The sequence below is a fragment of the Salmo salar genome, chromosome 02, assembly GCF_965601325.2.
Source record: "Salmo salar chromosome 02, fSalSal1, whole genome shotgun sequence".
NCBI classification, from domain to species: domain Eukaryota; kingdom Metazoa; phylum Chordata; class Actinopteri; order Salmoniformes; family Salmonidae; genus Salmo; species Salmo salar.
The window spans coordinates 76,019,580-76,027,761 of NC_138292.1; the positions used below are offsets into that span (position 1 = coordinate 76,019,580).

The window sequence follows — 8,182 nt, forward strand, 5'->3', positions numbered from 1 at the left end:
GGCTTGTTATCAGTAGTGATGGATCATGATGGGGCCTGTTATCAGTAGTGATGGATCATGATGGGGCTTGTTATCAGTAGTGATGGATCATGATGGGGCCTGTTATCAGTAGTGATGGATCATGATGGGGCTTGTTATCAGTAGTGATGGATCATGATGGGGCCTGTTATCAGTAGTGATGGTTCATGATGGGGCCTGTTATCAGTAGTGATGGATCATGATGGGGCTTGTTATCAGTAGTGATGGATCATGATGGGGCATGTTATTAGTAGTGATGGATCATGATGGGGCTTGTTATCAGTAGTGATGGATCATGATGGGGCCTGTTATCAGTAGTGATGGATCATGATGGGGCTTGTTATCAGTAGTGATGGATCATGATGGGGCATGTTATTAGTAGTGATGGATCATGATGGGGCTTGTTATCAGTAGTGATGGATCATGATGGGGCCTGTTATCAGTAGTGATGGATCATAATGGATCTCCTCCCTCAAATACACAGGCATTGAGCATGTTGCTCTACCAAGGAGAGGAAATAATATATACATTTATAAAACTTGTTCATAAAAGAGGGAATTGTTCATAAGAAGGGCCTGAGATCAAAGTCAATATTCAGACCACTAGGGGTCAATGTTTTTAGAGAGGATATCCAGTAAGCCTCACTTTCTAGTAGCAGGATCTCCATGTTTCCTCCTCTCCTTGGTAGAGCAACATGCTCAATGCCTGTGTATTTGAGGGAGGAGATTGGTTGGTTAGCTTCAACAAAGTGAGCTGCTACTGGATAGTCAATGTTCTTACACCTGATTGAGCTGCGGTGTTCAGCTATGCGTTGTTTTAATTGTCTCTTTGTTTGTCCTTCATAGGCTTTTCCACATGAACAGGTGATGAGATAGATTACTCCTTTGGTCTTGCATGAGATGATAACCCTAACAGGGATGTCACCCCTAACAGAGATGATACCCCTAACATGGATGATACCCCTAACATGGATTTTTCGACCTGTATGTGGGTGTCTGAAGAAGGATGTTTTTATAGTGATATTGCACTGTGCGTATGAGCCACATTTGTTGTTCCCATTTGGAATGGTTATCAAGAGTGTCTGAGTGGGCTGAGGGGCAGGTCAGATCTCACTAAGCTATCTCAAATATTGCGACCACGCTTATAGACCACCAGCGGGGGTTCCTTGAAGAGGTGTGCGATTTGTTTTGTCTGATTGCAGAATATGCCAGTGCTTTCTCAGGATTGATTTCATTTTCTCCGAACCCTTGGTGTACTTAGTGCAAAAGACAGTTGCGTTGTTTTTCTTCTTTGGTTGAGTTTTTAGTAATTCCTCTCTTGGTTTTTGAGATATTGTCACCATTGCAGCATCAAGAGTTATGTCCTTGTAGCTTCTCATGTTGAATTCATCTGACTTTCTTTTTAGCATTGCTGTCAAAATCTGTCTGGTGGCCACAGATTCGTTTAACCCTGCATAACTGGCTGTATGGTAGACCATTCTTGAGGTGAATGGGATACATACTATCCGCACATAGCAAGGTATTGCGGTCTGTGGGCTTTGTGTATAAGTCTGTGTGTAATGCATCATTCTCTTTGATGATCCATAAGTCCAGGTAGTTTATTTTTCTCTCATCAGTTTGCATGGTGAATTTGAGGTATTCAGAACTTTTGTTAAGTAGAGTTTGGAATTAATTTAGTTCCTGCTGACTTCCTTCCCAGAGCACATAGACATCATCTATGTATCTCTTCCATAGGAGGATTTTAGAAAGTAAGGAGTGTGTCTCTGTTTTATAAAGGAGTGCTTCCTCAAATTGTCCCAAATATAGGTTTGCATAGTTGGGGTAAAAGGGGGAGCCATGGCTACACCTTGAATTTGAAGGAAAAAGTCTGACTCAAAGACGAAGTAGTATTGGATAATACCAGTTCAGTAAGTTGTAAGATGCAATCATTGGATGCAGCAAGGGTAGAGTTTCTCTGCTGAAGGAAGTGTTGCAGCGCCTGCAAGCCCTCTGGTATCCTTCCTAAGCCCTCTATCAGTGAGATCATGTGATTAGTGTCATTGACATAAGATGGGAGATTCTCAACCATCGGTTTAATGTGGTAATCAACAAATGTATAAATGTTTAATGTCACAGAGTTGATTGCTGATACAATGGGTCTACCTGAAGGAGGAGGAGACACTTGTTTGTGTAATTTAGCAACTGTATAGAAAGTTGGTATCTTGGGAAATTTCACACATAGAAATTCAACTTCTTTTTTGGTGATTTGTCCTGATTCCAAACAGCTTTCCACTGTGGACAAGATATTATGCTGGAATTCTAGGGTCACAATTCAGTTTGCGATAGAAGTTACCTTTAGATAATTGTCGGCGACATTCATTCACATAGTTGCACTTGTTTTGTACAAATTCCTCCTCCTTTGTAACATTTATTTTATGATAATGGAAGGATCTGACTTTCAGTCCTTAAGAGCCATTCTCTCGTCTCTACTCAGGTTATCAGAGGATTTGTGTTTCTGTTTATCTTTCAGTAGGTCACATACATCATTTTCAACAATCCTGCAGAAGGTTTCTATGGGGGCATTGCGTTTGGGGGGAGGTACAAATTAACTTTTTGCTCTAAATGTTGTTCTCTCAGAGTTCTCAGGTACCTCAGCTGGGTTAATGGCTTCATCTCCTCCTTGACTCAAGGTAGGACAGGTAAGTCTATTGATTAGCATGATAGACCAATGTACATCTCACTGAGGATGACATTTCAAGTGGAGTCATGAAGTTTCACTCTTATCAAAGAACTCACACAATCTCAGATTATGAAGAAACTTAAATAGATCGATCTGGACATTAATGTATGCAGTGGGTACAAACTATAACCACTTATTGAGAACACGAAGGTGAGCTGATGTCAGGGTCATAACCCCTTATTGAGAACACTGAGGTGAGCTGATGTCAGGGTCATAACCCCTTATTGACAACACTGAGGTGAGCTGATGTCAGGGTCATAACCCCTTATTGAGAACACTGAGGTGAGCTGATGTCAGGGTCATGACCCCTTATTGAGAACACTGAGGTGAGCTGATGTCAGGGTCATAACCCCTTATTGAGAACACTGAGGTGAGCTGATGTCAGGGTCATAACCCCTTATTCAGAACACTGAGGTGATCTGATGTCAGGGTCATAACCCCTTATTGAGAACACTGAAGTGAGCTGAGGTCAGGGTCATAACCCCTTATTGAGAACACTGAGGTGAGCTGATGTCAGGGTCATAACCCCTTATTGAGAACACTGAGGTGAGCTGATGTCAGGGTCTTACTTGATAAGTTGAAGACATGTATCTCCTGTGGACTGGGGGCCCGTCCTGGGTCTCAATCGGTAGGTGTCATGGGGTGGTGGTGGATAACTTCTTCCCACGACGTATGCACCGAACCCTCTTACCTGCTGGGGGTGTTGGCCTCAACGTTGTCCAATGTGTTTTTCTAATTTAAATATGTTTTATTTACTACATCTCTTTAGTCACTGGGTCAAAGTTCAAAGGTCAATATCTAAAATAATAGACCACGTTAGTTAAAATCTGTTTTATTATTTGGTTTAATCAGCCCAGAAGATACTGACATGTTGATGAGCAGAAACAAATGAGTTGAAGTGACACATGCAATTGGTTACAAAAACATATTATTAAGTACATTTTCAACTGATCAATAAGGCACTTACAATTATAAATCACACACATCGACAAAGTACAAGAAAAGTACGAGTACACACAGAGATGGCCAGAGATGGAAAGGGATCTTAGTCACATTCAAATGGGATGACAAATACAATCTTAGACAAATACATCTAGCCTACCATAAATCACTTTTTCAAAACGTTGTTTACAGTTCAGTCATTTAGCAGACGCTCTTATCCAGAGCGATTTACAAGAGCAATTAGGGTTAAGTTCCTTGCTCAAGGGCACATCGGCAGATTTTTTCACATTTGGCTTGGTTGGAGATTCAAACCAGCGACCTTTCAGTTACTGGCCCAACAATCTCAACAGCTAGGTTACCAGCCACCCCTTTCCATCAACAATGGACACATGCATTTTGGAAAAGTATTTTATTGCTATGTATAACAAATGTACAAATCAGTCATTCATTCAATAGTTTTGTGTGACTGACAGAGAAGTGTTTGCTAATTGTAGGAGTCATGCTTCAGTATCCCTCTATACTTCCTGTTTCTTCAAGTTCAGAACCACCATGATAGAAGCAACAACAAAAACAGGGACAAAGACATAAACCTTCCATAGATGTTGTTGAACGAACCGGTCTGTGGCCACCTTCAGTTTCACTCCAACAGCGATTCCAATGATCAACGTCAAGAACCCAACAGTAACCACCATCGGCTCACAATCTGGCTTATCAGCAGCTGTGACACATACACACACTGAGTATTAATCATTTAGAATCTGCTGCATTTTACAGCATTCAGCAGATCTGTCATTTACTGATACTTGAAAGAATAAAAACAAAACAAGTGGTTATATTTTACTTTGGCATCCCTGTCAGTTTTATGTTCCCTATTCTGTTGGACTACAATAGTACAGTATCACTACTGAACTGTCCTCTTCCATATGATAGGGAAGCTGTTACACTACAATAGTACAGTATCTCTACTGAACTGTCCTCTTCTCTATGATAGGGAAGCTGTTACACTACCATAGTAGAGTATCACTACTGAACTGTCCTCTTCCATATCTAAGGGAAGTTTGGGTTTTAATCATCACGGTACAGCACTCACCTGAAGACATCATGTTGATGTACTTTTCCTCTGTTGTTTATCCTGAACTCAATTCAACTCAATGAAGAGGGTGTCTACAATACAGCATTGAAATTAGACAATGAAGTGATGTTATTTACTGGTTAAACAATGAACATAGAACACAACAAACATAGAAAATAGGACAGAATGAACATAGAACAGAATAAACATAGAACACAAAGAAGAATAAACACAGAACAGAAGAGAATTACCATAGAACAGAATAAACATAGAACTTAGAACACAAAGAAGAATAAACACAGAACAGAAGAGAATTACCATAGAACAGAATAAACATAGAACTTAGAACACAAAGAAGAATAAACACAGAACAGAAGAGAATTACCATAGAACAGAATAAACATAGAACTTAGAACACAAAGAAGAATAAACACAGAACAGAATTAACATAGAACAGAATAAACATAGAACATGTAACATATAAACATAGAACACAATAACAGATTAAACAGAACAGACTGTTTCACAATAAACAACGAGTCTATTGATTCACCCTTGCTTCAATCTAAGTAACATAATAAAAAATCCCCATTAAAATCCATCAGTTTAAGTTAAAGATACTGTATGTGTTGTTTTGCATGGGCTGCTTCTCAATCTCAGAACTGAAGAACATACGCACATCCAGGCACTTTCCGCAGGCGCTGGAGATGTAGGCAAAGTCATGGAAATGTGTGCAGCGTTTTCCTTTCTGTTTTCCACTGCTTCTCAATCTACCAACTCCGCCTATATCGGACTTCTGCATCTGCGGTGGAGGAAGGTGGCCGAGATACAGCGGTGTTTGTCAGACCATGTGGCATGCAAAAATCAGTCTTCTCACTAAAACGGCTGTAGCGTCCGAACGGTTTGGCCTACAAACGATGTTCTTCGTTTTGCTCTACGACCCCCACACGTGTTATCAGACTTGCCTGAAGTCAGTACCGCCGATGTGCCAACTTCTGTCTGTAGCGTCTGAACGGTTTGGGCTACAAACTAATATGACTCCACTATGGAAAAGGTGGGATTCTCACAAGCACAATGGTATGTGACGGGACTCATCTAAAGTAACTGGTACCATTTTAAAAAAATGAATGGAGGTATGTAGGTAGTTTTGTGGTAGTTATGTCGGTAGTTTTTATGTGTCCATATCTCCTAGATATAGGAAAGTCCCCCCGTGTTTTCCTCATTTACAAAGCAGTACTTGGGACGTTAGCGTGTATCCTTTCATACACATTGTTCAGGTATCCTTGATTCAAATCGAATTTCATCAAACTAAACCATTCAACACCTACCTGTTACTTTGTCCCGTCTGTCTCTGCTGCCTCAGTTAATGTGGTGGTAATTTAAGTTATATTTTCCCTGAACTGAAACCAAGCTGTGAGGCACAACACCCATTCATAGTTCACTCCTGCTTAGTGCCAGATACAAACCATTACTATGACAGGGTAATAACACAAACAGTACAGCTATGACTACACCAATCTGGAATTCCCCTTCAGTCACAATTCTTGTTCTAAAATTAAAGAATGTCCAATAGAACGTTATTTTCACTTTGTTGCTTTTCTCATGTACTCACCATCTCCTCTTGTATTTGTTTAGAGATCTGTAGTCACATGGTCTATTAATATCATTCTGTTAGAGATCTGTAGTCACATGGTCTATTAATATCATTCTGTTAGAGAGATCTGTAGTCACATGGTATATTAATATCATTCTGGGAGATCTGTAGTCACATGGTATATTAATATCATTATGTTAGATCTGTAGTCACATGGTCTATTAATATCATTCTGTTAGATCTGTAGTCACATGGTCTATTAATATCATTCTGTTAGAGATCTGTAGTCACATGGTATATTAATATCATTATGTTAGATCTGTAGTCACATGGTCTATTAATATCATTCTGTTAGAGAGACCTGTAGTCACATGGTATATTAACATCATTCTGTTAGAGAGATCTGTAGTCACATGGTATATTAATATCATTCTGTTAGATCTGTAGTCAGATGGTATATTAATATCATTCTGTTAGATCTGTAGTCACATGGTATATTAATATCATTCTGTTAGAGATCTGTAGTCACATGGTATATTAATATCATTCTGTTAGAGATCTGTAGTCACATGGTATATTAATATAATTATGTTAGAGAGATCTGTAGTCACATGGTATATTAATATCATTCTGAGAGATCTGTAGTCACATGGTATATTAATATCATTCTGTTAGAGATCTGTAGTCACATGGTATATTAATATCATTCTGTTAGATCTGTAGTCACATGGTATATTAATATCATTCTGTTAGAGAGATCTGTATTCACATGGTATATTAATATCATTCTGTTAGAGAGATCTGTAGTCACATGGTATTTTAATATTCTGTTAGCGAGATCTGTAGTCACATGGTATATTAATATCATTATGTTAGAGAGATCTGTAGTCACATGGTATATTAATATCATTCTGTTAGATCTGTAGTCACATGGTATATTAATATCATTCTGTTAGAGAGACCTGTAGTCACATGGTATATTAATATCATTCTGTTAGAGAGATCTGTAGTCACATGGTATATTAATATCATTCTGTTAGAGAGATCTGTAGTCACATGGTATATTAATATCATTCTGTTAGAGAGATCTGTAGTCACATGGTATATTAATATCATTCTGTTAGAGAGACCTGTAGTCACATGGTATATTAATATCTTTCTGAGAGATCTGTAGTCACATGGTATATTAATATCATTCTGTTACAGAGATCTGTTGTCACATGCTATATTAATATCATTCTGTTAGAGAGACCTGTAATCACATGGTATATTAATATCTTTCTGAGAGATCTGTAGTCACATGGTCTATTAATATCATTCTGTTAGATCTGTAGTCACATGCTATATTAATATCATTCTGTTAGAGAGATCTGTAGTCACATGGTGTATTAATATCATTCTGTTAGTGATCTGTAGTCACATGGTATATTAATATAATTCTGTTACAGAGATCTGTTGTCACATGGTATATTAATATCATTCTGTTAGAGATCTGTGGTCACATGGTATATTAATATCATTCTGTTAGAGAGATCTGTAGTCACATGGTATATTAATATCATTCTGTTAGAGAGATCTGTAGTCACATGGTATATTAATATCATTCTGTTAGAGAGATCTGTATTCACATGGTATATTAATATCATTCTGTTAGAGAGATCTGTAGTCACATGGTATATTAATATCATTCTGAGAGATCTGTAGTCACATGGTATATTAATATCATTCTGAGAGACCTGTAGTCACATGGTATATTAATATCATTCTGGTAGAGAGATCTGTAGTCACATGGTATATTAATATCATTCTGTTAGATCTGTAGTCACATGGTATATTAA

At 38.3% G+C, this 8,182-nt stretch overlaps 1 long non-coding RNA gene across 1 annotated transcript; it reads right to left on the reverse strand.

Annotated features, from left to right (window-relative positions):
* Positions 1-3,552: 3,552 nt before the first annotated feature.
* Positions 3,553-6,389, reverse strand: LOC123730982 (uncharacterized). Its single transcript, XR_006762491.2, has 3 exons — positions 6,079-6,389; positions 4,769-4,842; positions 3,553-4,396 (listed from the first exon to the last, which is right to left on the reverse strand). It is a non-coding gene; the product is annotated as an uncharacterized LOC123730982 (long non-coding RNA).
* Positions 6,390-8,182: the final 1,793 nt, after the last annotated feature.